The 26,864-nt window shown below is 38.7% G+C and overlaps 1 protein-coding gene across 2 annotated transcripts in view; it reads left to right on the forward strand.

Moving 5' to 3' along the window:
• Positions 1–26,864, forward strand: part of PRKAR1B (protein kinase cAMP-dependent type I regulatory subunit beta) — a 716,155-nt gene that overhangs the window by 663,326 nt on the left and 25,965 nt on the right. The gene's annotated exons all lie outside the window — the stretch shown is intronic.

Genomic DNA, 26,864 nt, shown 5'->3' on the forward strand with positions numbered 1-26,864 from the left:
ACATAATTGTGGGTATAAGAAGCACCTCTAATTCTTAGACAAGCTGAAGTATCTTGTATGAAAATGAAAGACAAAGTGAGAGGCAATGTGTTGTAGGGGATAGAGAGCCAGCCTTAAGTCAGAAACACCCACATTCAAGTCTGGCCTTTGATCATGTGGTCCTGAGCAAGTCATTTAACCTTATGTTAGACCAAGGCATGCCTCTAAGCCTGTAGGATGCACAGCAGTGATGATTTGTGCTGATGAAGTGTTTCTTCCCTGGGAGTTCCCTAGACCAATGAAATCATGGGTTTGAACGTATAGCCTCTCTCCCCACAAAATTTTGAAAATGGTGACTGATAGGATCTAGAAATGGAAGGGACAGTAATGATCACCTGGTCAAACAACATTTTCCAGCTCATTTTACAGATGAGGAAACTGAGGCAAACAGGATTAAGTGATTTGCCCAGGGTCACATAGCTAATAAGGGTCTGAGGACAGATTTGAACTCAGGAAGAGGAGATTTCCTGAATCCAGGCCCAATGCTTTATCCACTGCACCACCGAGGTGCCCCATTAAAATGAAGGAACTGGCATCCAATGAGGAAAAAAGATTTCCCTAAGGTCAAATAGCTAATCAGGAAATAGCAGAACTGGAATTTGAACTCAGATCTTCCTTCTCTAAATCTAGTATTTGTCCCAGTATTGCACTGACAGTACCAAACGTTACTTGTCAGAGATAGAGACTTTTTTTTTTAAGGCAGTGCGCATGACTTAAAAAGGAATTGTGCTTGATAGACCATGTCCATATCTTGCTATCAGCCCAAGCCTCAGCAGCTGTCTTGAGAAGGGGGCGGGGGAAGGGGAAAAAACCTTTGGTAACTGTTGGTACATCTTGCCAATTTTTCACACTGGATTTGGTGGATAAGAAAATCCCATTTTTCTCTTTAAGAGGTGCCTGAGACTTTCTGTAGGAAAAGAATGAAAACCCTCTAGTAACTAGTTCTTTTGTGTCTAGTAGATGAAGGAGTAGGTAAAGTCTAGAATAATAGCATTTGGAACAAACCCTTGTTCTTTCAAAGGGTTATACTTTTGTTTCAAATGTATTCTTTGAGAGAGGGAGAGTGAGGGAGGGAGAGACAGACACACAGAGAGATAGGAACAGAGAGAGAGACAGAGAGAAAGGCAAGAGAAACAGAGGAGAAAGATAGAGACACGGAGAGTAAGAAAAAGAGAGAGAGGGAGACAGACAAAAGAGAGAGAGAAGAGAGAAACAGAGTGAGGGACAGAGAGCTACAGAGAGATAAGAGAGGAGAGAAGACAGGGGGAGAGAGGAGAGAGATAAAAACAGAGAGACAGAAAGAGAGGAGGAGAGGGCCGACTAGGTGGTGCAGTGAATAGAGCACCAGCCCTGGAGTCAGGAGGACCCGAGTTCAAATGTGGCCTCAGAAGCTTGACACACTAGCTGTGTGACTTTGGGCAAGTCATTTAACCCTGATTGCCCTCCAAAAGGCAAAAAAAAAAAAAAAAGAGAGAGAGAGAGAGGAACAAGAAGAAGAGGAGGGGAGAGAGAGCTGGAGAGAGGAGAGAAAAGAGGAGAGACAGAGAGGAAAGAAAAGAGAAAGACACACACTGAGAGAGAACATTTATTAAGCACTTACTGTGTGCCAGACACTATGTGCAACATTGGGGATAGAAATACAAGCAAACAAGATACACTCTCAAAGAGTTTGTCTTCTGAAGGGGAAAGAGAGCAGATTAAGGGGAACTGGAAATCAGGCAGTGGGAGGAAAGGTGGTTGTTGAGGAAGAAGTTATCTCAAGAGTCAAGTCGTGAGTAAAGTAAAGTATGGCTAGGGCCCCTCTTAAAATAGTAGTCTCATGATGAGAGTGCCAGAGAACCCTGGGACAGTGTGGAGCTGCTGGGCAGAAGTTTCTTCAGGGTGGGAAGGTGATTATTGAAGAGGAGAAGGAAGAAACAAGCTACACTGAGCTTTAGATGTTTTACCAATATGTAAATATTCCTATAGTCCTTATTTCCTACATTTTTAAAAGATCAAAAACAATTTTATGTTCACAGCGTACCTTTGGCCTTAAGCAGTTTTAAAACTTTTTTCTCCTTCAGATGAAAGGGTATATAAGTTGCATGTAATTATGCATCTTTCCCAACTTCTTCCATTGAAGTCCTTTCACTTCCCTGTGAAATATACTCAGCAGTAGCACTAAGCAATAGTAAAGAAAATCATATTGTATAAAGTTATGAACATTTATCAATTTGGAAATATTTTTCTTATGCATACATGTGGTTGTGTCACTCCTTTGCTCAAAAATCTTCCAGGGTTTCATATTGCCTACAAAGTTAAAAATCAGACTCCTTTGTCTGGCATTCAAAGCCTTCCACATCTGGCATTACTCTAGCTTTCTTGTTATACTGTGTGATACTTCAGCCAAACTGAACTTCTCTTTAATCTCCAATAACACCTCCTGTACTTTTTCATCTCCATGCTTTGCTCTTCATCTGATGAATACCCACCCATCCTTTAAAGACTAACTTAAGTGTTGCCCCCTATATAAACAACAACTCCTCTTCTTATCTTGGTTGCATTGACTTTGTTCATATAAAAGCTTTTCAGTTTCATGGACTCATATTTATTTATTTACTTTTGGGTGATCACCTCTATTCTTTGTTTGATTCAAAATCCTGCCTTTAAGACACAGGTACCTGACGTGGTTCTCTGTCACGTTACATTTTGTTTTATAACTCTCTAAAGTACTTCTATCATATTGTACTTAATCTGTAATTTTCAAATGGTCAAGAACTATCTTATACAGAATTTATAGCTTTCTCAACTTAGTATAGTACTTAGTACACAGTAGACATTTGAAAATGATGGTTCAGTATCAAATGGAGGAAAATGTAGAAATTGGCAACCCTAATAGCAGATTTGGCTAATATAACCAAATTCAGCACCAACATTTTTAGAGAAGAAAGAAAAAATGAATGAGATCTTTGGGGAGCTCAGCATACCTAACTTTTTGAGTTTTATTTGAAAATATTGGCTATGGGGTGGCCAGGTGGTGCAGTGAGTAAGAGCACTGGCCCCAGAGTCGGGATGACCTGGGATCGAATCTGGGCTCAGCTATTTAGTACCACACCCAGAAATAACTGGCTGTGTAACCTTGAGCAAGTTACTTAACCCCAATTGCTTAAAAAAAAAAAAGAAAATACTGGCTAGAAGATACCATTATATATGTATGTATGTGTGTATGTATTTATGTATTTTATGAATCATAGAATTCCACTAATCAAAAAAATTTTTTCTTTTATCTTTTCTCCTGGATGCTGAGGTATTCCAGTATAAGGAGATTTGAATTCTCTCACTTTTTTCTTTCATTACTCCCCCATTTGGTGGTGGTGTTAATGAGGAATGAAATGTCTAAAAGGATGAAAGGAAGGAGAAAAGGGGCAATGGATTTGGATAATCTCCAAACTAGATCATTAGCTCCTGAATAATCAAGGGCCAACTGCAATGTTTGCACTGCTTGGCTGGATATATGCAGACATTTTGAAATGGCTACTCTATGGAATAGAATTATCTGGGATTGAGAGGGAGGTGAGGATGCATAGGGAGGACATTAACTTAAACTCACCAGAAGAGCTGACAAATAGCTGCTGAAAAAAATAAAAGATTAAAGGAATCCTGGGAGGAGGAAGGCAATGGAAAGGAAGAGAAGGGAAAAGAAATAAGAAGGAAGATTCTGGGGTGGCTAGGTGACCCAGTGAATAGAGCACTGGCCCTGGAGTCAGGAGGACCTGAGTTCAAATCCGGCCTCAGACACTTAACACTTACTAGCCATGTGACCTTGCGCAAGTCACTTAACCCCAATTGCCTTCCTAAACAAACAAACAAACAAACAAACAAACAAATAAATAAATAAATAAATGAAGAGAAGGAGGATTCCACAAGCATTCATTATAAACACCTACTTGGTCCTAGGTACGGAGCTGCAAGTATTAAAAATATTGTGTATTCCTGCCTACAAGGAGCATACATTTTCCTGGGTGGGTAGAGGGGGAAATATAGTATGAAAAATCTTGAGAAATGTTATATACATCCCTAGATTTGGACATTCATTCAACACAAACAAGTTTATTATTATTTTGGTGGGAGAACGTGGTCCATGAGAGGGAGAAGAAAGAAAAAGAAACCAGCATAGCAATATTATAATTCTGGTCAGAATTATTTATGTCCAATGTGGAAAACTTGTTCCTTTCTTCTGGGTGAGAAGTAAGAATTGGAGAAGAAAAAACTTTGTGTTGTTTTTTCTCACCTTGATTCAGCAAGGACATTAAATGAGTTAACTCAGAAAGCTGATGCCTTGAATTCCCTCCAAAAATATAATAATCCATCCTGTGGACAGACTATGGGAAAGGCAGGGTTTTCGTAATTGCTACTTAGGGAGAAGGCCATGATTTAACTTTGAATATTTCTGAAGCTTTTATTCTAGATTTTTAAGGGACTTGTATTTTTATCTCGCAAAATATTTTTATAAAGCTAGGAAATAGTCTCTTGAAGGGTGTGTCTACAAAGCCATTTGAAGACATTTCCCAAGGAAACCATTTTCTTTTCTCTTTAGAGACTGCATAGCATTGATTCCTTTCTTCAAATGGCAGATGTAGCCAAATCATAAACCCTGACTGTGTGTAGACACTACCACAATATGGCATGTCAGAACACATTCTCCATATTTCTTTTTAGCTGCTCTCATTCTACCTTGTGCTATAATTATTTGTGTATGTTATCTCCCCCACTAGGTTATAAGTTCTGTGAGGGCAGGGACTTTGTCATATTATTCTGTATGTCCCCCATGGCTCCTAGTGTAGTTTCTTGCATACATTAGGTATTCAATACCAAAAATTTGGGGGATGCAGCCAAAGCAGTCTTTGGGGGAATATTTTTATCACTAAACACTTTTATCAACAAAAGAGAAAGAACATATTAATGAATTGTGTAGACAACTAAATTAAAAATTAGAAAAATGAACAAATTTCTAGGCATTTGATAAATTCCATTCAATTTAATGAGCATTTATTAATCACTTACTGTGTATAGGGCACTAGAGGCAGGATGGCATAGTGGATACATTGCCAGTGGATATCAGGAAGACCAGGGTTCAGGCCCCACTTCTGATAGATACAGAATGAATGACCCTCCAGGCATCACAATCTCTCAGTGCCCCAGACAACTTTCTAAGTGTATTACTTTCAAAGTGACAACCTGTATAATAGAGAGATTTCTTTCTTTCCTTTCTTTTTTTTCAAGGAAAAAATATCTTTATTTATTTTTTGGAGGGGGAAAGCAAGGCAGTTGGGGGTAAATGACTTGCCCAAGGTCACACAGCTAGCAAATGTGTCAAGTGTCTAAGGTTGGATTTGAACTTAGTACTCTTAACTCCATGACCAGTCCTTTATCCACTGTGCTACCTAGTTGCCCCGTAGAGAGATTTCTAACTGGGAGTTCCAGATAGATAGACAGGTAGCTAGATACACACATACACACATACATGCACATATACATACATACATACACACACATAGATAGCTGTAGATGTATGTGTGCATAAATATATGTATATATGTGTATATACTGCATTTCTCTATGTATATGTATACCAATGAAATCCTAGGTCATTTTCCCCTCTCTCCATGCCCACCTTTCTACCTCCCCCCGCCCAAAAGAAGGAAAAGAAAGTCCAAGGTATTATACCAGGAATGAATTTATTGAATAAATCCATGAATTGAGTATCTTTAGTCACTTAGGTATCATCATTTACTTTTTATCACCATTGGTATCTATACTCTTTTATGTAGCTAGATAACATATTATAATGGAAAGGAGAAGACAATTCTGATTATTGGGCAGGCTTTGCCCCCGATTTTCTGTGTGACTTTGGACTTAGTCTCCCTGAACCCCAGCTCTCTCATTATAAAATGAGGATAATAATATTTGCTTTTCTCACATCAGTCAGGTATTAGTAATGGTTTAGGCTAATCAAGCCTGAAGGGGTAAGGCAAATTTGAAAAGCATACAGGCTCCAGAGATCTTTGAGCAATCACTTTTTAAAAATGTCTGCTACGCTACAGATTCCTCCCAATATAATTATTATATTTCCTTTGACTTTTTTGACTAAAGCCTTGTAAACTGAGGGTGCTTCTCCCTCCACCCACAAGCTGAATCTCAGAAAAGAACTCTGACTTAGGATCGATACCATTCCAACTTGGCTCCTTTCTTCCTCACTTTCCTTCCCCATCCCCTTTTCTGAAAGTGAACTTCCTGGCTGAACTATAACTCAGACTCAAGATTCCTTGCTCCATCCCCTCATTGACAGCAGTGAAAAAGGGCTGTGACCCAGGGTGGTTGTGAAAATGATATGAGATAATGTATATAAAATGTTTTTGTAAGACATTCAGGTGCCAAATAAATGTCAGCTATTATTGTTACCAGTTTAATAAGCATTAATTAAATACCTACTGTGTGCCAAGCAATACACTGAAGAGCTCAGAATACAATTTTTTTTTGGTAAGGCAGTCAGGGTCAAGTGACTTGTGGGTCACACAGCTAGTGTCAAGTGTCTGTGGACAAATTTGAACTTAGGTCCTCCTGACGCCAGGACTGGTGCTCTATTCACTGTGCCACCTAGCTGCCCCAGAATACAATTACAAAGAATGAAGCCATCCCTTTTCTCATAGAATATTACCTAGAAAATAGAAAATTACAATGAAAGGCATAGGTTTCTTTGAATGAATCTTAAAATTAAATGACATGAAGCCTCTCAAAAGTTCTATATTCTCAATAAAAGGATATCAATAACTCTATTTGGACAATATAGAAAATTCTCCAGTGTCCTGTTATTGAGACCCAGGACCTTCTCCCAAACAAGCTAAGGGCCTGTAATGGGAATGCAAATTTGGAAGATCTTCCCTGCCCCTAGGCTAAAGTGCACCTGAAGCCTGGGGTGGGAGGCTTGTTTTTCAGTAGATACTTCTTGATTGGCCAGTGAGTCAATAAGGTTGTTACATTCTCTGAGCCAGGAAAAGGCTATGTAAGCCCTGATGTGTAGCTTTGTTTTGGGGCTCACTTTGAGAAGTGTTCTGTGATTTGATATGGATTCTGGGAAGCCGTTGTCCTGAGCCCCCCGGCTTTGAAAAAACCCAGATGTTGAAACCCAGATGTTGACTGGGTATGGATGTAATGGTTGGACAGTTTGAAATCTGTCTACTAGATCTGTTTCTGTCTTGATAATTCTGTCTGTGTACTTTGAAGTTCGGGGTGCTGACCTTTTCCCCTGAACAAGGTAAACGATATATGTCTGACTGATTAAAGTAAGCTTGTTAACCCATTTTGAGTTGCTTTCCTTTAACAAAGCAGATCTAAGAACCTGTATTGGCAGCAAACCCTGAGGACGCTTGGGGTGCTTGCCACTACAGGGCCTCGTATGTTAAATATAATATACTAAAAGTAGTTTTTAAAAGGTCACATCTAGGGATGGTCAGGTGGCGCAGTAAGTAAGAGCATCGGGAGACCCAGGCTCGGTTCTGGCCTCAGATACTTGGCACCCACACAAAATAACTGGCTGTGTAACCTTGAGCAAGTTACTTAATCCCAATTGCTTAAAAAAAAAGTCACATCTGTTATTTCATTGGTCCAATATGTGTCACAAGGAGGACTTCAATGCATTTCTTCTTGACTCCAAGGCTACGTTTTTATCCACTACACCACTCTATCTCTCTAACTAAAACTGATAATTGCAATAATATCTTACACATGTATTGTGTTTTCTAGTTTCCAAAGCACAATTCACAAACATTATCTATTATATGCTCCTCCCAAGGACCCCAGGAGGTAGACAGGGTGGTGGTATTATTCCCATTTTACAGATAAAGAAATTGAGGCTTAGAGAGGTTAAAGCTAGTTGCCCAAGGCAATGTGGTTAGTAAGTGGTAGAGTCAGAAAGTCTAGGTTTGAGTACCAGTTCCCAGTCTTTCTAAAATACTAGTTTAAAATGGGGGGCACTAGAAGAGATTGTCCTGGAGGTAGGTGTGAGACCAGATAAATTATTGAGGTAGTAATAAAAAGTTATTATCATTATAAAAGACTTCTAAGCAAAAGTAGTTCAACATGCAGTATTTTTCTAAATTTTTTTGAATTTGTGGCTTAAATGGCTACTCACCACAGAGTGTACGCATACAGACATGGTAACCCCTGAAATGGTGAATGGTTCACACGTATTATTTCTACTGTTGGAATGTAACCTAATACATTTTATGGCACTACAAAAAGCTATACCTTTACTTCAAATACAGTTTAGTCTCCTTGAAAATGTGTATTTCCCCTCTTTTTTCTCTGATCAACCAAATTTGGCAAGTCACGGTCACACCATAGTAGTTTACAGGATTTAAGAGTTTACTTGAAGACTTTGAGTTGTTAAAGCATCTCTAATAGAATTTCAATTTTAAGAGTCGCTGTTTTATTAGTGGCTATTAAAAATGTCATTGACTACTTGAAAGCAAATATAGCTCTAAGCTCCTTACTACTGGGTTTCAAACAGGTGTCTTGAGCTGTGATATTTGTATGACTTTAGAGTGTGGTTTTATATTTGACACGTTTCTCATCTATCAAGTACTATTCTTGTAATTCAGGTAACTGCCACCAGGTAGGTGACTAGTGATGCCAAGATTGTGGTCTCCAGCTTAGTAGACCTGTCTCCTGTAGGTGTAGTTAGAGTGTATCTAGGGTTAAGGGAAGCCAGTGTGCACTAAAAAATAGAATTGAATAAAGGTGAGACATTTGACACATGAATTATCCTTTTTAGGGAAATTCATTTATTTATTCAATCAACAAGCATTTATTAAATGCTATACTCTTTTAAAAAGACAAAAATGAAACAATCTCTGCCTTTGAGGACCTTACACTGTATGGCAAGAAATATACAGAGATATACATGCATACATAAACTATATTCAAATGAAAAATAAAGTATTTTTGTAGTGAGGGACTAGAAGGTAGGAGAGATGAGGAAAGGTTTCATGTAGAAGGGGGATTTTGAGCTAAGTTTTGAAGGAACTCAGGAATTTTGAGAAATGCCATGGTGAGGAGGGAGACCATTCCAGGCACAAGGGACCATCGGTGCAAAGATATGCAGCTACATCATTTATTAGTAAAGAGGAAGACAATTTTTGTGAATCCATAGTTTAATAAAAGATGGCATTTTTATCTTTATGCATTTCATGCCTTCCCTTTAAGAAGGGAAGAGAAAAAATCAAACCCTTCAGAAGCAAGCATTGTGTTGTAATGACAGCCCGGATGTGTTATTTTTCATACTTTTTGCATTTGGATTTAAAAAAAAATTTTTTTTAAAGCAATCAGGGTTAAGTAACTTGCTCAAGGTTACACGACCAGTTATTTCTGGGTGTGGTGCTGAGTGTCTGAGCCCGGATTTGATCCAGGTCATCCCAACACTGGAGCCGGTGCTCTTACTCTACTCGCTGAGCCACCTGGCCGCCCCTAAGCAATTGTAGTTAAGTAACTTGCTCAAGGTTATACGGCCAGGTGTTTCTGGGTGGGTGCTAAGTGTCTGAGCCCGGGATTCCATCTCCAGGTCTTCTCAACACTGGAGTCGGTGCTCTTATTCGCTGTGCTACCTGGCCACCCCTGCATTCAGATTTTTTTAAGGTGCCATTTAGTTTCCAGTTAAAATATATTTTGACTCTAATGTAGATTTTTCTAATTTTTATAGATTCTACTTAGGTAGAAAATGACCCCAACTCCACACAGTCAAATGCTTTCTGGTTGTGCAGACTTACCTTACCTGGTAGGATGACTGTTGATGACAGAGGCTGCTACCCATTGGAATTCAGGCCATTGAGATACCATCTACTTGGGGGAAGGTGTGTGGGTAGCTGAATTCTTCATAGCTCGAGGAGGTGGTTTAGTGGCTAGAATGTTGAACTTGGAGTCCAGAGACCCTGAGTTTGAATCTTGCTTTGGACACTTAATAGCTGTGTGACTGAGTAAGTCACTTACCTCTCCTAGCCTCAGTTTCCTCATCTATAAAATGAGGTGTTGGCCTTGATGACTTTCAAGATCCCTTTCCAACTCTATATCTGTGATCCTATTGTCCTTTGATTTTGCTGTGCCTTTTGTCAAGGATTCTGGGTGTGTACAGTACTGTCCCTTTTATAGCATGCAAATAGCTTATAGTGATGATCCCATTTGTAGTTGTCAGTCATTTAAAGTGAGAGAATGTATAGAAGCTTCTTCTACCTGACCGGTCTGGTCCAGCTCCATTCCAACTAACACTTAAAAAAATTTTTTTTTTGTTCCACAGTATACCTACAGCCTTCATCTCTCTTTTAATTTTCTTGCTTTCTCATGCTGATGGATTGGCAAGCCCTTGGTCAGCAGTTGATACGCTTGCTTAATTGTGAATATACTGCCCTGCTTTTAATTTTTAAAGTAAATTGTTTTGTCAGCTCTTCCTTTCTTTCTCTGCCAGTGACTATTCAGGGAGAAAAAGGCCCCTCTAAAATACTTATAGGTCCAGCCAACTTAGGTAAGCTTTTTAGAATGTCATCTCATCTTTCATCTCTTTCTTGTTGCTTTCTCCTCTTCCCTTTGTGTCTTCTTTTTTTTCTTTTTCTTTTTAAAAATTTTTCAACTGACCAAAGTTTATTTTCTCTCTTCCACCTTCCACCAATGGAAAAAAAAGGAAAAACAAAATCTTTGTCGTAAATATGCATTAGTAAAACAAAACATTCCCACACTGTCCAAAAACGCATTTCATTTTTCATCCTAACTCCATCTCTTTATCTTAACATCCAACTCTGTTAGGAGATAGGTAGCATTCTTCAGCATTGGGCCTTTGGAGTCAAGGAATTACACTGATCAGAGATCTTCAGTCTTTCAAAGTTGTTTCTTTTTACTATGTTGTTATTTTTTAATTGTTCTCTTGGTTCTGCTCACCACTCTGTATCAGTTCAGATGTCTTCTCAGGTTTTTCTGAAACTGTCCCGTTCATCATCTCTCACAACATAATCTTTCATTACATTCATATGCCATAACTTGTTTGACCACCCCTCATTTGATAGGCACCCTCTTACTTTCTGGTATTTTACCACTACAAAAAAAGCTGCTGTAATTATTTTTTGTATATATCCTTTGTTACCTTTTAATCTTATCTTGCATTTCTGAAGGTGATCAATTGGCTTCTGAGTTAAACCCAAGAATTTTTTTAGAAAATAATATTTTTTCTTCTAATTACATGTAAAAACAATTTTTAACATTAAAAAAAAAGTTTTGAGTTCCAAATTTTATCCTTTCCTCCTCGCACCCTGAGGTGTAAACCTAGGAATTAAGGTTGTAAGCATGGAATATTTTTTGTTCCAGACCTATAATTTCATTGATATAAGGGAGCTGAGGAGGAAAGCTCCTCTACTAAATCATATCAGTAACTGCCTAACAGGTTCTAGTCTTTTGGAGTTGTTTAGTGGGAACTAAGAGGTTCCAGGGTTATATAACCAATATATGTTGGGGGGAGACTTGAACTCAGGTCTTCCTAACTCCCAAACCAGGGCTTTATTCACTATGCCACACTGTGCCTTGATCATGAAATAAGGCTTATACACTCTAGAGATGAAGTCCTCCTAGACATCTTTTTACTCGTACTGCTTTTCAGATTTGATTCTCCATCATGTTTGGTTTGGTTCTTGAATAAGTATCAAAGAATCACAGCGATTCATCATCCCTACCTTACAGATAACAGATGTAGAAAACTGTTCAGAAATTTACCAAGTCATTAGTACCATATATTCAGCCAGAATGGACCCGAACTTTATGCTTTTGTCTCTGTGTCCAATTCCTCTTTTTGAGTAATTTGGAAAGGAGGGCTCGTGAAAAAAGGAGGTACCTTAAGAAGCATCTTAAAAGGAAATGTTAGCCAGATGCACCCTGGGAGGGCGTAAGAGAGATGCATGCTCTGCTTTGGTACTCCAATACCACGACTTTCTGAGATTCTTCCTATAGGATTTGTTCTCTCCTAAGGGACGAAGCTGTAGAGTAAGCCTCTTTCTGTTGGCTCAGACCAGCTGTCTTTGAAACTGTTCATGATTTGCCAACCCCTCTGAAACCTGATCCCCAAAGGTCTTGGAAAGTATGCTTGGCAGGCCAGAGTAGAAGCACCCCTTTTCCTGGCCTGATGCGTGTTATTAGGAGTCCAAGGAAAAAGAGGAATAGAAATACCACATGGTTAGAAAGTCCATGATGTCCATAACAGCTGTGCTGTCTCATAAGAGTTAGCAATTTTCTCTTTGCATGGTATCCACCTCCAGCAAGACCCTACCTATGTAGAGAGAGTTGGCCAGTGTCTTTGTCAAAGGTCTTTTCCTCTGGCTTCCAAAACACATAAATTTTGAACGTATTTAGATCAGTAACTGTGGGATTTATAATTATGTGGTAAGAAAATGTTTAAAAAAAAATCACAACAATCCATTTCTATTATGCTTTTAAGGTTTAAAAAATCACTCTTCTTGCAACAACCAATTGTGAAAGATAAGTTGTATGCACATTTCATAGCCAGGAAAACGGAGGCTTGGAAAGGTGAAATTTTCCCATGATCTTGCCTTCCAACTTCAAGTCTAATGTTCTTCCGTCATAACCTGTCTTCCTGCCTAGCTTTCCAGTCTTCTTCCACCTTATTCCCCTCCATTCTGCAATCTAATGACAGTGTCCTCCTTGCTGCTTTTCCCATGCAATGCTCCATAACCTGACTCAACATTTTCATTCCAAGCTGGGAACTCTCTCCCTCCTCATCTCCATTTCCTGGCCTCCTGGCTTCCTTCATTATCACCTTAAGTCCTACTTTCTGCAAGGAGCCTTCCCTAGTCCTCAGTAGTCTTAATACCTTCATTCAGAGACTACCCCCAATTTATTCTGTACATAGCCTGTTTGTACATTAGTTGTTTGCATAGACCATGAGCTTCTTGAGAGCAGGGACTCTTTTCCCCCTTTCTTTCTATCCCCAGAACTCAAGACATAGTAGGTGCTTAATAGTATTAGACTTGCTACATGTTAAAAGTGAGGAGGCAGATCTACTAAGCTCCAAGGTTTGATCAGAGAGATAAAGGGCATGAGATGACATCTGAATAAGAAGAGAACTCATCTTACCTAGTTCAGGGTGTGGATTAGATGCTATTTTTTTTTGTCAGAACAGAAGGACTCTGCCAAACCCACTGAGTCAGTTCCTGTAACCACTATTCAGTGTCCAGATATTATATAACCTTGTCAGAATTCCTGTCTTCACTGATTGTGCTCTCCAGCAGAGTGATAGAGGATTTGGAGTAGAGGATGGTGAAGAGGAGGGTTGGGATTGAGGGAAATCTGTTGCCCAGTGCTAAGGTTTCTTAAACAACTCTATTCACAGCCATTCTATCCCTTGACTGGCCTCAGCACTATCTCTCTGCAAGTCTCCATCCAAGCCCTGCTTTTCTGTGACACGTGAATTTCCTTCTTCATGAGAAACCTCCAGTCAGGACTGGTGGCAGCTGGATTACTGAAAGCAGGTTATCCATAAAATTGAGACATTTTTCCCATGGATCTGGAGTGAAAATTTCAAGTCCATTCCCACATTGATAGCTCCCACATACCACAGCTAAGCACTGTGTTGCCTTGGAGATGCTAGATTGGATTTATCTCCTCTCCTTGCAAATTAATTTTATGAATGTCCATATTCCAAAGTGACAGCAGAAACAACTCATTTCAAAGCTGTTTTCTGGCTTGTGAGAATTCTTCTCTTACTCTTTCCTATAATAAGTGGTGCCGTGATTATAAATGTTGCTGATAAGTGTGGCCTTTGGACTTTTTTGTATAATGGGAAGTATAATATTTCAAAAGTAAAATGTATTTGTAGGAAACTTAGGACAGGGGGAGGGAGGGAGAACTCAGAGCACACTTGAGAACCAACATCATTCTTAGTATTCCTCCTGTGCCTTCTCAGTTGGAAAGGCACAGAAATCTACCACTTGTAAACTCTACGAGTGACTTTTCATATTTCCCTATTCTCATGGTTAAAAAAAAAAATCTTTGCTCAGGATTTCACAGCTGTTTTGCTTTTGTACTTACATCTTGTGGCAAGCAGGGCTTGCACCTTGAACTCTCTCCCAAACAAAAACAATTCATCTTCAATTAGAGTTAATCTATCCAGTTTATTTTTCCTCCCTTCTTTTGAAACTGCTTACATTCATGGCTACCCCGACACCCACCAGATTAGGACAGGCTGGCCAGTTCTCTTGGCTAATCTGAGTGTAAACACATTATTAAGGTAATAAGTATTAATGATCTCCCAGTGTACATTATAATGACTTCTTAGGGCCTCAGTTTCCTTCTCTGTAAAATGAGGGGTTGGACTAGGTGCTCTACAAGGGTGCCTTTAGCTATGAAATTCTATGAATTGACTTTTTTGTTTCCAGGGGGAGCTTGTGAATTTCAGATCTTTCAGGTAAAGATGCCATATTTTAAAATGCCTTTTGGCTTCCCAGGGACCTCTTGAATGGTCTTTTATTATTTTTTTGAACCCAGGTTGGAAGTGCAGTAGCCCACTGATCAACATGGGAGCTTTGATGCACTCTGTTTTCAACCTGCGCTGATTTGGACCTTCAGGCAGCCTAGTGGTCCTGCTCTTCAAACCTCCCTCACCTCACCCTCCTTCCCAATGAGAAGGTCCCAGACTTAGTGTCGATACACCATTGGCTTAGGATATGATAGCTCAGAATTCCCTAACTCAGGAGATTCACTGGCTTCAGCCTTCCCCAGTAGCAGGGTTTATAAGCATATTAAACCACCCAGCATGAGTGGTCTTGCCATCAGTTTTGGACTTAAAGCTAGAGAAACCTTTAACTTGAATTGGTGAACTACAAAAGCTAATACCGCTCTCGTGATCTTTGACTTTTTTGGTTTTTGATGTGTTGTCAGTAGCTGGTTAGAACAACCATTACTTTGGCATCACTGACTGCACCTTTCTAACCAGTGGAGCGAATTCATTGTCCGCTACTCATGGCACTGCTCATCTAGACTGACATCCTAAAAACGAGTGCCATAAAAGGGATAGCCACAGCCAGGGAAAGACTGCAGCATCTGAATGCAGATTGAAGCAAACTACTTGCTCTTTCTCTTTTGTATTTTGTTTTGTTTTGTTCCTTCTTTCTCACTGTTCACGCCATGGCTTATAATCCTTCTTTACAACTTGACTAATATTTAATGTGAAGGTATTTGTAGAACCTAGTTGATTGCATGCCGCCATGGTGGGGGGGGGGGTAAGAGGAAAGGAGAGGGAGAGTGAGAAAAATTGGAACTCAAAAGCTTGTGGAACTGAATGTTGTAAACTAAAAATAAATTAATAAATTAAAAAAATAAAGTTACTATAAGCATTTTTTAAAAATGCCATAAGTAGGATCCTTGAGAGAGAATGTAAAACCACACCCCCCCCCAAACAAACAAAAATAATTCAAAGTCCTATTGATAATGAATATGTAGCCTCATCATCAGGTAGATCTCATATTAACCCTTTCTTCTTTGGATGCAAACTGGTTTGCTCTCTGGGGACACTTTTGCATGTGGGACTTTTCCAACTCAACCTCTACACCTACCATTCCTGTGTTCAGACCATCATCCCTTTCTATCTTTATCTATTGAATTCCTGTGTTTCCTTTAAAATCTGACTCAAATGTTATTTTCTTCAGAACTTCCCAAATCCCCTAATCAGTTAAGACCTTCCTCTTTGTCTCACATTATACATACTTCTGCAAATCTATAAAGCACTTAACCTGTAATGTTGAGGATTATATTCTCTTAGTTTGTGTCTTATCCTTCTTCTAGAATGTAAACTCCATGGGGGCAAGGATCATGTTTTATCTCAGTATTTTATCTCTTTTAATATCTCTCACAGTTCTCCATATACATTTAGAACTTAATAAATGCTTGTTGAATGAATTATTACATATGATGGTAATATTACATATTATTCTTAGTGTTTGAATTAGAATAGCTTTCTAGATTGTACTATAGCCCTTTTTATTATTGGTGATGATTGTTATTGTTGGTATAATTCATCTTATCATGTGAGAATTGTTTCCATAAAAATAAATATGAATGAGGGAAGGTATGTGAAGAGGGGGTTTAGAAGAAGGGTTGCCCCAGTCCCCAAGAGAGGAGGAAAAAGAAGAGGGGTCATTGAAGAATTTTGGGGGGGGGTAAGGCAATCAGGGTTCTCAATCAGCTTCTCAAGACTTTTTCAAAGAATTTCCACATCTTCAATCTCTTTTAATCCTCACAGCAAAACTAGGAATTTGGTAAAACAGGTTTTATAATGCTCAGCTGTTTACAGGCTAAGATGAGGCATAGAGGGTTTTGGGTTAGTTTTTCTTTTTACTTCAAGATCACATAGTTGAAAGTAAAGTCAGGACTTGAACTCAGATCTCCTGAGTCCTGGTCTAGTGCTTTTTTTCCCTCCCTTGTATTTACTTCCCAGAGTAAAAACATTTTTAAAAAAAATACATCATCTGACCAAAAGAAAGGAAGAATTTTAGGGGTTTTGTTTTGTTTTGTTGTTGTTTGAGGAGTTGAGTGGGAAACAAGATCTGGAAATGTCTGAAAATTAACCAAGAGTTCAGGCTTTCCCAGACGAGACAGATGTGGAATGTATCTGTTGGATTCCAAGGTCATGGGATTATCCCATATGAGATTCCTGGCACCGAGGTGAAAAGCTTTAAGCACCATGCAATGATTGTTGCCATAAAGAATGATATTTTGGCCAGGGAAAATCATAACAGATGTACAATTTTTTAACAAATAAATTTGCAGTAGTGTTAAACCTCTCCATTGAGTGGCCCCCACAACAAAGATCCTGGATTGGTCTGACTTTAGAAGCCATGAAGGAGAGTTTGGAATTGTTTTTGCCTCATTGTCAGACTGATAGATTGCTTATTTGAGTGGCTTGTTGGGTTAAGGAAACCTCCCCTCCCCCGGTCCCTATACACCGGCATAATAACATGAGTCGTGTTATTGAATTACTATCAAGGGGAAAGTACTGTTATAGATGTCCGCTAATAGAAATCAGGGTGATGACCTAGCTCACAAACAATAGTAGTAGGAGGGGAAGTTGTTCTCATGTATTCTAAATGGAGCCCAAGTCTTGGCCACAAGGTGTCTTCTCTGACTCAGCTGCCAGGAATCACTAGGGCTCACTGCTGGGGAGCTCTGGGCCAGCCTGACTACCGTTCTCTGAGAGCCTTTGTGTTCACTTGTTGAGTAAGACCAGCGCCATATATGGCTTGTTGGAGTCAGGCTGAGTCTATTCATGCCAGTGACTATGTCCTCTGATGCCAGGTGTATTCAGAGTTGTCCCAGGGGCCCAATGGAGGAGCACTCTGGCTCTGGACTTTGTGGGTAGGGACTGTCCGAACACAAGTGTGCACCCCACCCAAGACAAAAGACAACCTGATCCAAAAAAAGCAGCTTGAGTCATGCCAGACTAGAGCCATGTATGGGAACATCTCTCTGTTTTCTACCCATTTCTCAAACCTCTGGGGTCAGGTGTGATTGAGTTTGAAAAGGGGAAATGGATTGGAAAGGCTAGGACATATTTCCACAGACTCTCACCCTGTGACCTAACCAATTGTGAGAAGATTAAAGACAAAGGGGAAAAAACCTGTCTGTGCAAGTGTTAAGGCAGGGGGAATTTTCTTTTGGCTTCCAAATGCATAAAATTCAACCCACTGCTTTATACCCATATTGGGATCAAAGAGATGACCCCCAGACTGGAGACTGAGGAAATCCCCTGGATGTTAAACTAATAGACAGAGTTTCCATAAGTTCAAGCCCTCCATTGTTGCTTGATCCTTCCCTTTCCCTATCCTCCTTCCCTCCTCCCCTCATCCCCAAAAGGTACAAAAGACATCGACTCCATCACGAGCCACTAGGAAGCTGTCCATTGGCATCTCCCTTTATTAGGGTTTAATCCTGGGCCTAAGTGAGGCCTTGGGGAAAATTCTAAAATGACTATGAATTCTAAATAGAAATTCCCTTCTCCCCTACTCCCCAGTCCATGAATCATAGATTTAGATCCAGACAGGACTTTGAGGCCACGTGGACAGATATCCTCATTTTGCAGATGAGAAAAGTGAGGCCAAGAGAGTTTAAGCTACAGGGATTAGAAACCAGGTCCTCAGCCTCCAGTCTTCTTGGTTGCCTTTTCTCTGTCTGGGCCAGCTCTCCACATCAGTCAAGATCGGTGTCCATTATACTGATGACTGATTTAAAAAAAAGTTTTTTTTTTTTAGAGGGGCTGCATATGGTTCCTTTACAGATAAACTCTTATTAAACTTGGGGGGGGGGGGGAAGGGGAAGAAAAAAAAGTATCAAAAGGATTTAAATCCTTGACTTGGCCTTGGGTGTGAAGCGCTAATTACTCAAAAGTTCATCTCAGTCTCTAATGAAGGAGTCATTGCAAACTGGGCTTGTTAGCATGAAGCTATTTGCCTGCTTTTATTAATTCCTTTTGGCTTTGCAGTAAAAGAAGGACCGGACCAGGGGCCAGATAAAGCCTGCCTCTGAAGATGAATGGCTTGTAAAGCAGCATTGGAGGGGTGGGTGGGAATGTGCTGCTGGGTTCTCTTCATCAAATGGTTACATTTTGACTTTAACCTGAAAAAGATCCCCTTTGGTCTCCTGCAAGGAGCAGAAAAACTACAAAGTAAACCTTTCTAGCCTGTTGAATGAAATCCCTGCCCTAGGCATACTCTGCTATCACCAGGGATAATCTCTTTAAAAAAACACCCCATGATTAATTATTAATTAGAAAGACAAATGTTGTCTAGAAGTGGGGTTTCAAAGGCAGCGATCTGCACTTCTTTGGTGTTTGTCTGGGTTTCTGTTACTCTCCAAAGAAACCCAAGCTAAAACTAGGAAAATCTCTGCCACCATCTGATAATCAAGTGATGGGAAAGTGGCCTCAGTGGGGACTTAGTGGGGACTAAGCACTCATCTTGCCTAGGTAGGGTCCAAGGATGGCAATGCTCTGATGAGACCGGCCAGACTAAAGCACCTGGGAGGAAATATTTCTCAGCATAGATATACTAGTCGACTTTACAGATGTTCTTGGTACCATAGTACAAATTTAGATACCAGAAAGCCTGAAAGCCATTTTATCTGTTGAGGGGAAGAGGAGGAAAACTTGTCAGTGTAACTTAACTAATCCCCTCCCCCATTCCCCCCTCAACACCCCCCCCACTCTCATTTGAAATTATTTTGTATGTTATTATTTGTAGGGGAGGCTAGGTAGTGCAGTGAATAGAGCACCGGCACTGGAGTCAGGAGGATCTGAGTTCAAATCCAGCCTCTAAACTTAACACTAGCCGTGTAACCTTGGGCAAGTCACTTAACCCCAATTGCCCTCCTTTTTGCAAAAAAAAAATTTTTTAAGTTATTATTTGTATGTTATTCCTCGAGCAGAATATAAATTTTTTGAATGCAGGAACTATTCTTCCTCTCCTTTCTCTTACCCCCTACTCCCCCCAATCTTTGTGTTCTCAGTGCCTAGCACTGTGTCTCACACTCAGTAGATTGTGAATAAATATTTGCTGGATTGGACCCTAAAGAGTAAACTTCTGGTGCCTAGGACCTAGTACAGTATGCCCTGTATATCTATTATCAGTATCAGCAGCATTTCTTCACCATGAGGCAACTAGGGGGCATAGAAGATAGAATCTAAGACCTGGAGTCAGGAAGCCTTGAGGTCAAATGTGACCTCAGACACTTATTGGCAAGTCACTGGACCTGTCAACCTTAGTTTCCTCATCTATAAAATGGGGATAATAAAGTACCTGCCTGACGATTATTGTGAGGATCAAATGAGATATTTGTAAAGCACTTTGCAAACCTTAAAACACTATATAAAGGCAAGTGATCATCATCATCAATAAGTATTTGTTAAAATTTTTTATCAATAAGTATTTTTAAAGGAATGAAGCTTTAAATAAAAGCCCAACAAAATATTTTTTAAAGGTGGAAGTCAGAATTATAATAATAGAATCCTTTAGAGTCACCTTAGTGGCCATCCCTTTCATTTTACAGATGAAGAGACTGAGGTAACCAGGTTAAGTGACTTGCTTAGGGTCACACAGGTAGTAAGTGAATGATCAGGATTTGAACTTAGGTCGGTGCAATATCTACTATGCTATCTAGCTGCAATGATGATGGTGGTGATGACATTTACTTAAGATTTCTTTAAGATTTTCAAACTAAGTAATCTCATGTGATCTTAACAACATTCCTCATGACTGGGTACTATTATTAGCCTCATTTTACAGAAAAGGAAACTGAGGTTTAGAGACGTTAGAGGATTTGCCCAGGATCGCATAGCTAGTAATTGTGCAAGATGGGGCTTGAACCCAGGTCTTCCTGACTCCAAATCTAAATCTGTGAACCATGCAGAAAAATAATATCCTAGACCTTTGTATTTTTATATCATTTTTTTCTGTTTTTTAAAAACCAAAATATAATCCCATAAAGATTTAACCAACTGTCAGCAAAACCCTTTCTTGGGTTAAAGACTTTTATTCTTTAAGGAACACACAACAAACAATAGTTTGCTTTAAAGTGTCTTTTAAAATATCTTTCAGGTCCTGGGTGGTCCATAAACAGACAACAAAGTTGCTTCAATTGTGAGAGTTTCTCCTTATTTCCTTTTTCCTCTTGGTAAAATAGTTCACATCTGGACTGACAGCTTGTATATGATTTTTCAAGTCTCATTCAGATGTAATTTGAAACAGCTGATTTATAAACCCCCTGAAAATTGGGGTTTATCCTGGGGAGTGGTACCCACCCTCAACTATGCTAGTTTCACCAGGTGCCTCCCCTACTTTAAATGCTGAGAGGAATGTATGGGAAACTCAGATCTCAGTCCGATGTCAGTTACCACTGATTTCATTCCTGCACCTGCCATCATTTCTAGCTTGCCTATGCACTTTTTTTTCCCTGTTAAGGAGATTTTAAATGCCCACTATTTGAGTCTCTTCTGTGTTTATTGTGTTGCTCAGGGACTTCAACAGATGCAAACCACAGCTCCCCTTAAGTGCAGTGTCACAAAAAATCTGACCAGTCTCTGAGGTTTTCTGTAAGTTCCCAGGATATATCTAAAGCCTTTAGGGGATTATAGCTATTTCTCACATGCCATGAGTCAAACTATTTAGTCAACAACATTAGGAATTCTACTGTGTTTGAGCTGAAAGCACATTTGTTTGTTCATTCTCTGGCTTAGCACAACAGTTTTCTTCAGTTCACCTGAATATTGACAACTTTAGGTATGCATTTTCACTGCATGGGTTTGTTTTATAGCTTATGGCATCACTTTCCCCTCATTCAGCTTATTTGTATTTGAGAAGTCAACCCTAAAAAAAGAATAAATTAAAATACTATTTAAAAAAAGTCAACCCACATTTCCTCAAAACAAAATAGTAGATGAGTGGTCTACTACCTACTTTTTGCTGATAACAGCATTGTTGAGTACCTGAGGGTTCATTAATGAAAAACTTGGCTCTCTCATTATTGGGATGCATGCCTTACCCCTTTCCCACTGCTGCATTAGTTATGAGACTTTAATCACGATGTCTGTCTCAGACTTTTGCTTGGTCTGGTTACTTTCGTATATGCAGAATGTTTTCACAAAGTAACAGATGGTGGTAGGAGTAATTGGGCTGTGAAAACGACATTTACAACGAAAACTGGTTGTCGCCAGAAAAGTGTTCTTTCTTTCTGCCCCACCTTTTCCCACTTGTTTTCTATCCTTTGCATTCAATATTCCATCTTCTGTAGGTGGTACCATGCTATACACTATCTTGTCTTGCATCACGATAACTATTAAGGTTAGTTACAAATATGAGCAGTCGATGACTAATCCATTAGAAAGTCACTTTTAAGGTGACCCAGTGGACATTTCCTGGCTTCAGAGAGAACTAAGATAACTACTAGCTCTGTAGAAAGAAGAACCCTTAGAAAATGCAATAATTTCCCCTCCTGTGTGATTTTTATTGCCTTGTACATTGATATGTATGAAAGAGGAAAACAGTACATTGTTGGCAATAATCCACAGTGCTTGGCACAGACTTTCTTGAAAATCTGGCATCAGAATGAATGTTAATTCAGTTGTTTTCCCACAGAAGCTACTGATTTGTTCCTTGGCCAAGGCCAAGTATCTCTAAGATGATTCATTAAAAGTTGGCACAAAGAAACCAATCCAGAGAGCTCACCTACTGAAACAGGTTTTTATATTGTTAGAAGGAAAACTTAAAACTCAAGGTATACAACTTGAAAGTCTGATGAAGGAAATGTGTCTGTGTTGGTGCATCTAAGAAAGGTGGAGGAGAAGAGGGAGAGAGAAAAAGAGGGAACAGGGGTAGGTGGGGGGGAGAGAGAGAGAGAGAGAGAAATTTTCACAGATAACTGGTATAGACACATTTATTCCAAATGTTTTGGAGACTGAAAAAAAATGTTTTTTAAAAAAAATCTGGAACATGCAGCTAATTACAGAGCTCTTGTGTAAGTTATTTGCATGAGGGGGCAAAAAATAGATTTGAATTAAGAAAAGTTTAATAGAGTGTATGGAAATGTGTTCTGTATAGGGATAATTGTGGCCAAAATGTGGAATCATTTTATACAAGAATGTCTTCATGTGCCATATATTTATTTAGAAGCTATATTATATTGTTACCTAGGGCAGGTTTCATATGGATTAGAATCTCTGTCTCTGTGTCTTCTTTCCTTCAAATACATACCTGTATTGTGTGTATTACACAGGCCATTTATAATGTCTATCCAAAATACATTTATATACATACAGACTCTATTAAGTTATCTGTGTACCTCTTTTCTATCTATTGTCTACTGTCCTTCCAGTTTTACTTTTAACTGCCTTCAATATGACTTTGCTTATTTAAGTCTTTTGCTATATTGTCCCTTAAGCTCCCCGTCCCCTAATATAGTCCTCAAAATCTTTCTTTATCTTTGTCCATAAGATTTTTGCAAATAAGATTCTCTTCTAAACCAGTATTTCCCTGGACTGCCATTATCATAGTGTATTTTCTGATAAAGGTAATGTTTAGGTCCTTTTTGTTCTTCTCATTGTGACAATTGATTTTCATTAATACATATATGAAGTCATTTTAATCAATGCCAGTGTCCTTTTCTCCATCTCTTTCTCATTTTTTGGTGTCAGCTTGTTGAAACAGACCCACTTGAAGTTGTGCTAATTATATACGCCATCTTTTTCTCATTTTTATTCTCCTAGTTTCATATTAATTTTTATCTTTGCTCTAACAAATGGTCATCTGCCAATACACAGGAAGCCGGTTTAGGAATGTCTCTTAAATGAGTAACCAGTCATTTCTTCTCAGTTAAAATAAAATCAATTTCATTTTTTCCTGATTTATTTGGTCCTTGCCATATCCAGATCTTTCTTATTCTTTTCTCAAATAGAATAGTAATGATGTATGAGATTTCTTTGTAATCTTTAGTCTCTTTCCTTCCTCTGAACCATGTCTTCCTACTTTTTTGTTGTTGCTGCCTCACCTCTGTCCACATTTGCATTGAAGTCACTGAATATCAAAGTACGTGTTGCTTTGATCTGGAGGATCTTAGTGAGTTTTTTGGTAGAATTTCTCTTCCTTTTCATCCTCTGATACAGATACTGGTGAATAAGTTGCAATTGTTATTTCTTTTAAATTCATGATTTATTTATTAGCATTCTTCTCTTTTTTAATTTTGAGTTCCAAATTCTCTCCCTGCCTCCCAGCCCTTCCCCCACCCACTGAGAAGGCAAGCAATACTGTATCAACTACACCTGTGAAGTCAAAGTTGCAATTATTTACGAGATGGTCTTCCTGCCCTTTAAAAATATCTTTTGGTTATTTCATTAAATATTTCCTAACTACATGTAAATTTTTTTTAACATTTATTTTTTAAAAAATTTGAGTACCAAATTCCCTGCCTCTCTTCCACTCCTCCCCGCTCCTTGAGAAGGAAAGCAATTTGATATCAATTATACATGTGAAGTCACGCAAAACATTTTCACATTAGACACGGTGCAAAAGAAAAGAGAGACAAAACAGTAACAAAAATAAAGAAAGTTTTAAAAAGTATGCTTCAACCTGAATTTAAGTTCATCAGCTCTCTCTCTGGGGGTGGATGGCAATTTGTGTCATTCACCCTTTGGAATTGTCTTGGATCCTTGTCTTGATCAGAGTAAATAGATCTTTCATGTTGTCATCCTTACAATATTCCTGTGTACAGTGTTTTCTTGGTTCAGCTTTCTTCACTTTGTGTCAGTTTACATTAGTCTTCCCAGGTTTTTATATGATGGTCTTTTTGTAGATATTTACCTAAGTGCCACCATCCAAGATGGCCAGATGTCCCATGAAATATGTCTTTTTGCCTTTGAATGTAGAATGCTTACTTTGATTGCACCAATATTTACTTCTACAAAGAGAGCTTGAGAATCATTTTTCCATTTTATCCTTTAGTCTTTTGGTTTCATTTAGAGTGAGAATGCCAAGGTTATGAGAGGTCAGTTCCTTTAGTAATATGTTAATTTATTGATTATTGGATGAGAATATTATCTTTGGAGTATCAGCAGCTAAGTTAAAAATTATTGATCACCTAAAAATGGTATTTATTTTAACACACTTATTCCCACCAGCCTACCACAACCACTGCAGAAGCTGAAGGAGGAATGTGCAAGACTGAGAGACATTCTCTGTTGCTCTTTGTTTCATGCATTGCCATACTCAAAGAATTCATCCAGTGGCCAGCCTCCATGCTTAGCTAGACCGGTCCTTAGGTTGCAGACATAGTTTGCTACTAGAACCTATATCTGAATCCTTTTTAATACTAGTATAAGACATGTTAGAGCTTGTGCTTAACTGGCACAGAGTGGGAGGACCTAGTGTTACCTCTGTGTCATAATTAGGCATTGGAATAAATGGCTGTATTTTGGGCCCTCCTGGCTTAGAGTCAATGGTAACTGTTTCTCTTTGGAAGAGCAACCCTGAGGGTCTTCCCCTCCCAGCTTGATTTCTTTTTTTCTAATTAAAGAAAGCGGCCATCCTTTGACTCATTTCTTAAAGAGGCCTATTCACTAAATGGGCATTACTTCAGTCTAAGTGAGAACCTGAAGAAGCCTTAACCTAAAAGGGCCAGGGTCTGCCATTGCCTCCTGAGTCATCTCCAGTCATCCTGATGAACATCTGGTCCCTGGACCCAGATGGCTCTGGAGGAGAAAGTGAGGCTGGTGACCTTGCACAGTCCTCCCTCACTCAAATCAAAGTCAACTGCAAGTCCTGTCATCATTTCCCTGATGCCATGGTCCTCTCTGAAAACAAAGGACGAACACACAACCGGTAGATGGTACTTGCTGTCTCTTCTCTCTGTCTCTTACACACACACACACACACACAAGTCCAAACACACAGGTGTGTGAATTACTTAATATGAACAATACTTTTGATATGGTTTCATTTTGTAACATAAGTGGGCATTTGTGTGTGCTTTTGCTGACACCAGGATGACTCAGACTCTTTGACCTTGACTTGATAAAATCAAGGTCTTATTCTTCAGAAAACAAGAAAAGACCTTCAGTGGGACTTTGAAAATTATAGGGGTTGCTAGTGATTCTTCTACTGTTCTGTATAGGTTTCTTGAAGTTGGAAAGATAGCCAGAATACCAATTTTTTAAAAAAATTCTAATCTTTGCTAAGAAGAAAAATTTATCATGAAATATAATACAAAGGGACTATAGCACTAAAGATTCGAAGAGGTCATTTTTACTGATGGAACTTATTTTTTCATTTAAGGCTATGACAAAACTATTGTTTTGCCTTGGTCATGTTGTTTTATAGATCCAGGTGAACCTGTAAAATCTGGTCATCTTCATCAGACTGCATAATATCCCCCCCCCAAAATGTTTTGGGGAGCTTTCATGTCTTGTGTGTGTGTGACAGAGAGAGGAGAGACGTCTCAGCAAATACGATCTGCAAAGTCTTATTCCAAAACCTAATTATGATACAGAGGTAACTCTAGGTCTTCCAACTCTGTGCCAGTTAAGTACAAGATCTAACAGGTCCTGTAGTATTAAAAAAGGATTCAGATATAGAAGTCATATCCCCATTGAGGGATTTATGAACTCAGTAAGCATATTGATATACTAAGAAGAAAAATCATTCTAAAATTATAGAAATTCCAAAATAGATATATAATATAGCAACATGGTTTTATACTATGCTATACATAATGAAAGGTTAATAAAATTTATCCAGGAGATAGAAATAAACATGTTTCATTGTTGGGGAACTTACCTGAGTTAAACCCTCTGAAAACCCATATGCTATACTCAAGTCTAAATTTGGAAACATAGACTGTTAAAGGTATGTTTAATATCCATTGTGATTAAAGTGTAGTTTTGTAATTAATTCCAGAATATATGTCAAATTATTCTGAGTACTATTCCAGATTGTGTAAACCAAATCATTAATAGCACAAGAAGGACATTTTTGGATATTAAAAGTTTTTAAGGTATAAGAAATTGCAAAGTCTATTGTTTGTCAATAAATGGAATTATTGTACTTGGTTTAAGTTAATTTTTATAATACTACATCTATATCTTATATCTCTATCTATCTAACTATCCATACAGTTGTACTTATATGTGGAAACATATAATGGGCAACTGTTTTTAATGTGCACTTAAAAGCATAGGTATAAGGCTAAGGTATTCCTTAAATTCCATT

This window comes from Petaurus breviceps, unplaced genomic scaffold, assembly GCF_028583685.1.
Source record: "Petaurus breviceps papuanus isolate PSGF00001 unplaced genomic scaffold, PetGlider_PUasm1.0 175, whole genome shotgun sequence".
In the NCBI taxonomy this organism is placed as follows: domain Eukaryota; kingdom Metazoa; phylum Chordata; class Mammalia; order Diprotodontia; family Petauridae; genus Petaurus; species Petaurus breviceps.